The sequence below is a fragment of the Hevea brasiliensis genome, chromosome 11 (genome assembly GCF_030052815.1).
Source record: "Hevea brasiliensis isolate MT/VB/25A 57/8 chromosome 11, ASM3005281v1, whole genome shotgun sequence".
Taxonomy (NCBI): Eukaryota; Viridiplantae; Streptophyta; class Magnoliopsida; order Malpighiales; family Euphorbiaceae; genus Hevea; species Hevea brasiliensis.
Window position 1 is genome coordinate 78,388,548 of NC_079503.1, and position 6,911 is coordinate 78,395,458.

Here is a 6,911-nt window from a genome sequence, read left to right on the forward strand (position 1 = left end):
GCAATTGTTCATATATATAACATGAATAAGAAAATTCAACAACAAATATATTTAAAATCAATTAAATAAATTTTTACTAAAAATTTTATTCTCGATAGCGTTTTTTACATATACTAATAATAATATAAATTAAATAACTAAAAAAGAGAAGAAAACCTCCAAATAAACAATTTGTATAATATGTAATATTTTTTTAAACCATTTAATAAGAAAGAAATTTTGAAAAAAAAAATTAAAAAACCTAAGTTTTGACATTATTTCATGAATCTCTTCAAATATAATACGCCTTTATTATTTTTAATTTATAATTATTTTTCAAAAATTTAAAATTTTTTATCTAAAATATAAATATGTTCAATTTATTTAATTTATTTAATTTATTATGTAATTATAAAAAATATTAAAGAATTTAATAATATTTAAATTCTAGTGTAAAAATTAGAATTACATTAAAATTCCATTAAAAGTGTAAAACAGTTTGAAATAAATATTTTGCATGAGTAACATGTAGTTTTTTTTTTCAAATCATTTAATTGGTGGACATATTGATAAATCTATTCATACAAAGCGCATTTTTATTATTTTTATTATTTTTAAATTTTATAAATTTTATTTTTAAAAAAATAATTTTAACTTTTCAATCACAGTATTAAACGGATATTAAATTATTAGAGTCAATGGTCAATTTATTTATTAATAGAATTAAATTTTAAAATTAAATTATTATTAAATATATATATAAAAAATTAATATATAAATTTTACTATATCTCAAAGATTTAATTATACATTGCCCTAAAATAAATAAAAATAATATAATGAATAAATTTAGACAGACACATGTAGCAAAGAATGGGCTAATTAGTAGGTAATATATACATATATGTAGGTATCTATCTTAGCTCCTCCTTCTACCCTGGAGCTGGTGAACAGGTCTAGTTTAATCTCAATATAAATAGGCATAACAATTTTGTCTTAAAAAAAGTGTTACAAATTTAATAAAATTTTATGATTTAATTAATTATAATTAATTTATGTTATATTATTAGTGTGGTGTAAAAAAAAAACTTTTAAGTGTGTAGGTTTTTTTTTACTAAGTAGTAAAATCTGAATCTGTCAAGCGAAAGGTGTAAGTTGAATAGTTCTTGATATCACACTCTTTTAAATTCAAATGAAAATATCTCCATCTACATAATTAAATATTCATATTATATTGTAATCAAAATTTTCCTGCTTTTTCAGAAAATCATTTGCCAAAACACAGCAACTCCAATTGCAATATTAAAAAGCTAAATTTTAGATTTTTGGCATGAAGTCTGAGGGAGACTTGACTTACAATACAAATAAGAAGAGAGTGAGACAGAACTTAAGTCGCCTCGACAAATAATATTTCGAGTTCAGCCCACCAAAGCGAAGAAAGTCTTGGAGTTGCTTGATCAAGTGAGATAGCAATCACTTCCCTCAACTTGGAAGTGATATCCTTCATTGTTGGTCTTTGCCTTGGATCTGGTTGTATGCACTCTTGGATAATCTCGCATATGAGGTCAAGCTCATTGTTTTTGAAAGACTTGAGGGTTGGGTCAATCAGGTAATTGATACTACATTTGTCATTCAAATATTAAGCAGCCTACAAGTTTATAGTTAAATTATATGCTTGTCAACCAGCCATGCATGTAGCTAGAACACAAATGTTATTTAGCCATAAAGCAATTCCTAGAGATACGAGAGTATAGGATTTCATAAAAGATTTACCAATTTTTCGAGGGACCATTGTTCTTCCGAGTATTGGAGCTTTCTAGAAATGATTTCTAGCAATAGAATCCCAAAACAATAGACATTTGTCTCTACATTAGCCAAAGGTGGCAATGTAGAATGCGCTGACTCATTGTCACCTGAGCTCTTTGACTTGGAGGAATCTTGTGGCACGAAAGAGATCTCAATAATCTGAGAGGGAACATAGATACGGTGAGAAGGTACATTAAAGAAACAAAATAGAATGAAGCCAAATCATGAAGAAGATTACCTTAGCTGCATAGTCATCAGTTAGAGAGATATTATGTGAATTCAAATTAAAATGTACCACTGGTGGATTTGAATCATGGTGCATGTATTGTAAGCAATAAACAATGCCCGTTATAAATCCTCGTCCTTGCACTCCAGTCAAAATGTTCCATTTCCTTAGCTGAAGATACAGAATAAATGTTTCAGCCTCTAATAACCACAGGAGAAATCTATCAAAATTTTCTTCCTTAAATTAATATACAGAGAGTATTACCATGCAGATGCTCAAAGAGGGTTCCATTAGGAGCGTATTCAAATACCATCATCCTATTGAAAGATTCATCCTCCTCACAGTAGCCAATGAGATTGACAAAGTTCTTATGGTTAATCCGAGATAACATGTATTTTTTTCCCAAATCATTTAATTGATGGACAGATTGATAAATCTATTCATACAAAGTGCATTTTTATTATTTTTAAATTTTATAAATTTTATTTTTAAAAAAATAATTTTAATATTTCAACCACAGTATTAAATGGGTACTAAATTATTAGAGTCAATGGTCAATTTATTTGTTAATAGAATTAAATTTTAAAATTGAATTATTATTAAAAATATATATATATATAATTAATATATAAATTTTACTATATCTCAAAGATTTAATTATACATTGTCCTAAAATAAATAAAAATAATATAATGAATAGATTTGGAGAGACATAGGTGACAAAGAATGAGTTAATTAGCAGGTGATATATATATAATTAATTATAATTAATTTATGTTAGATTATTAGTGTGGTAAGGAAAAAAAAACTTTTAAGTGGGTAGGTTTTTTTTTTAGTAAGTAGTCAAATCTAAATCTGTCAAGCAATATGTGCAAGTTGAATAGTACTTGATATCACACTCTTTTAAATTCAAATGGAAATATCTCCATCTACATAATTAAATATTCATATTGTATTGTAATAAAAAAATTTTCTGCTTTTTCAGAAAATCATTTGCCAAAACATAGTAACTCCAATTACAATATGAAAAAGCCTCTGCTTCCATTAATGATGTGGGCACGAGGGAATCCTGGGAATAATAACAGCCTTTTTATAAAAATAAGGCAAACAATTAGCTTTTTACACCACAAACTTCATTCGCAAAATACATATGACATGTACCAGCTGGGAGCATAGTGCCCCATCAAGGGAACAAATATATTACACTCTCATTCTGATGGAAATGCTAGGGAGAAATTATAAAAAAAGAAAAAAGAAAAATGGAATACAATGAAATCAGAGGGCAAATATAGAACAACTGATACAAAAAAAAGGTGTGGAAGCTGAGCATTGATGGTATCCACTGATGTAAGGGAAGCATAAATACAAAAGCTAAATTTTAGATTTTTGGCATCAAGTCTGAGAGAGACTTAACTTACAATATAGAGAAGAAGAGAGTGAGACAAAACTTAAGTCGCCTCGATAGATAATATTTGGAGTTCAGCCCACCATAGTGGAGAAAGTCTTGGAGTTACTTGATCAGGTGATATAGCAATCACTTCCCTCAACTTGGGAGTGATATCCTTCATTGTTGGTCTTTGCCTTGGATCTAGTTATATGCATTCTTGAATAATCTCGCATGTGAGGTCAAGCTCATTGTTTTTGGAAGACTTGAGGGTTGGGTCAATTATGTAACTAATACTACGTTTGTCATTCAAATATTTAGCAGCCTACAAGTTTATAGTTAAATTATGTGCTTGTCAGCTAGCCATGCATGTAGCTAGAACAAAAATGTTATTTAGCCATAAAGCAATTCCCAGAGATATGAGAGTTTAGGATTTCATAAAAGATTTACCAATTTTTCAAGGGACCTTATTCTTCCGAGTATTGGAGCTTTCCAGAAATGCTTGTCGAGCTTTTCTTAAAGTATTGAAGTATGCCTTTGGGGCAACTTCTTTGTATACCTGAACCAATTGCCACACACTCCTCTCTGAGTGTCACGACCCAACCTATGGGCCGGACCGGCACTAGGACCTGGGCCAGCCTAAAGCCCCCGAGGCCCGTAGTAAGCCTAACTGTTCATTTACCCAATGCTAAGGCCCATTTGGGCCCAATTTCAAGAAAACAAACGGATAGAGTCCGGCCATAAAATGGACTTACCAACGGGAAGTTTTTGACTCACCCGACCTGTAAACACAATAAACAATCCATTGGGGAGCTCAGCTCACCCTCCACATACTCATCAACATAATAATAAATGGGAGCTCAGCTCCCTCATCCAATCCATCAAAACAGACTTAAAATATTAAGTTTACAGGTCCAACATGATAATAATATTACAGACCAAATTCAAATAATTACTGCTAACACATGCGAAAATTCTAGGAGTAAATAAAATTACACAAATATCGATAAACAACCTGCGAAGTATAAAAGCAGGTTAACCCAGAATAAAATATCCTCCTGCGGCCTGTAAAAATTTTTGAACAGGAGTGAGCGTTCGACTCAGAGAGTAAAATATCAATTTTAACCATAATCTCTATAACTATCTATAACTAATGCACCCTGTAGAGTGAAATGCAACATCAACATCATATTCACATCATAGCATCAAAAAGGTAATTTGGAGCACTCACGCACTCGTAGCATCAATCATAATATATTGGGAGCCGATCCTATCTGACTCTCTTAAATCCAACTCAGTGCCGTGAAGAACTCAAGCGGACTTTCGCTTAATAAACCAAATCGAGGGTCCCAAATGAAGAACTCAAGCCGTGACTACCCTCAAGGAACGGGTCCCGAAGAACTCAAGCCGTGACTACCCCGTCCTATCCATAGTCCACACCACATCACACGCACGCCAACGCACGCACACTGCTCCAAATTACCACAACAACACTCATGGCACTTCAACAGTTATCAATGCAACATAAATCGTGCCTAGAGTTTAACTACATAAATATATGCATATAAGTGATGCATGGGCATGCTGAACATATAATAATATCAAAATTACAATTAAAATTAATATTTTACTCACAGACTTGACGACAATCACTGTGGCGGCTGGGCGGAGGAAGAAGGTTGTCCCGGCTCACCTGACAATCATATTACATTTATTTAATACAATTTGACCCAATACGAACAAAGAAAAAGACCAATTACGTCCTAAGTCGTGCCGAAAATCCGGCAGAGTCTCCCCTATACCTAGGACCTACCCAACCTGCAAAAGGGCTAAAAACGCACTTCTATGTTCACAATCCATATATCAACAGTTCAATCATATCACACAGCCCCTCCTAGGCCCATCAAATCAATCACCAATCACAATACGCAAAATTTCAATTTAGTCCTTATTATTGATCATTTTTGCAAAAACTGCCCAAACAAGCTCTAAAAATTATAAAACTTTGCCCCGCGGTCCTTAGCAATATTACTAAGCTATTGCAAAAAGAATCGTAATTTTCTAAGCTACCACGAATATTTTATGGATTTTTAATCCTATTTAAGCACTAGAAGATTACGAAAAAGTAAGGTTCGGGTTTACCTTTGCCGATTCCGACTTCGGGAACGCGCTCGGGACGTCTGACAATGGGGGGCTAGCCAAAACCTCGGTCCAATTCGGAGACTTTTTCGGTAACGGGTCTGTCTGGCCCGAAATTTGCAGACCCGGTCAACTGTCGAATTTCCGTGAATCAAGGATACCTACACGAAGCCCATAACACGGGGGTTAGTACATAAATTTTTCAGAATTTTCTAAGCTCATTTAATGCTCGAAAATACACTGCGAAGTTCCGTGGGACCCACATAAAAAACGAGTCGGAAAAATTCGAAATTTATGTCGTTGCGAAGCTCTCGACGAATGGAGCGTGCTGGTGGCCTCGGTTTTCTCGTGGGATTCACGGTTTTCGAGAAATCTAGCCCAAAAGTCGAAATGGGCTAAAATCTTCCCGAGCAAAAATCGGACAATCCGCTCGATGGATTTCGGCGTTCTTGGTGTCTATGGAAAGCTCTCGCCGAGTAGATGATTTTGGACACAAGACCGGTCCAATCGGTGGCGGATCGGCGGATTTGGCCGAGGAAGCGAAGCGGCGGCGCTGCGCAGGGGCGTTCCAGCGCTTTTCCACTGTCGGCGGCGTGACCACCGGGTCAATGGGCGGCTGGCCGGCGGCTGGGGGTGGAGAGGAGAGAGAAACGAGAGAGAGAAGAGGGGAGGGAGCGTCGCGCGCGGGAGGAAGAAAAAGAGAAGAGACCGGTCCGATTCGATCGGTCCGATCCGGTCCGGTTCGATTCGAAATACAAAATTTTGAATTTTTACTCTGCCTCGGGACCGAAAACGAGGTCCAAAAATTCCGAAAAAAATTCCATAAAACTCAGAAAAATACATAGACTCCCAATATATTTTTAGTTTTGCCACGTGGTCTTTAAATTAATTTTTAAAAATCATCAAAGTTTATATTTTCGGAAAATCGAACCCGATTTTTAAAATCCGAAAAATCTCAAAAAAATTCCTAAAATTCAAATAAAATTAAAATACCAAAAATACTCATAAATAATAAAATTTTGGGGTGTTACATTCTTCCCCCCTTACAGAAAATTCGTCCTCGAATTTTTACACAAGGCAGAATAAAGCACATGATTATACATTGAACAAATAAGGGTACTTGCTACGCATGTCCCATTCTGACTCCCAGGTGCACTCTTCCACCGACTGACTCCTCCACAAAACCTTAACCATAGGGATCTGTTTTGATCTCAGCTGTCTCACTTGGTAGTCCACTATGGCTACAGGTTGCTCCTCAAATGTCAAATTCTCCTTTAGCTCTATCACATCCGGCTGCAGTACATGAGAAGGATCGGGAATGTATTTCCTGAGCATGGAGATGTGAAACACGGGATGAACGTGAGAAAGGTTGGGTGGT

General features: G+C 34.5%; 1 long non-coding RNA gene across 1 annotated transcript; it reads right to left on the minus strand.

Moving 5' to 3' along the window:
• Positions 1-4,237: 4,237 nt before the first annotated feature.
• LOC131170456 (uncharacterized) lies at positions 4,238-5,690 on the minus strand. The gene is made up of 3 exons (XR_009141198.1): positions 5,537-5,690; positions 5,030-5,087; positions 4,238-4,459 (listed from the first exon to the last, which is right to left on the minus strand). It is a non-coding gene; the product is annotated as an uncharacterized LOC131170456 (long non-coding RNA).
• Positions 5,691-6,911: the final 1,221 nt, after the last annotated feature.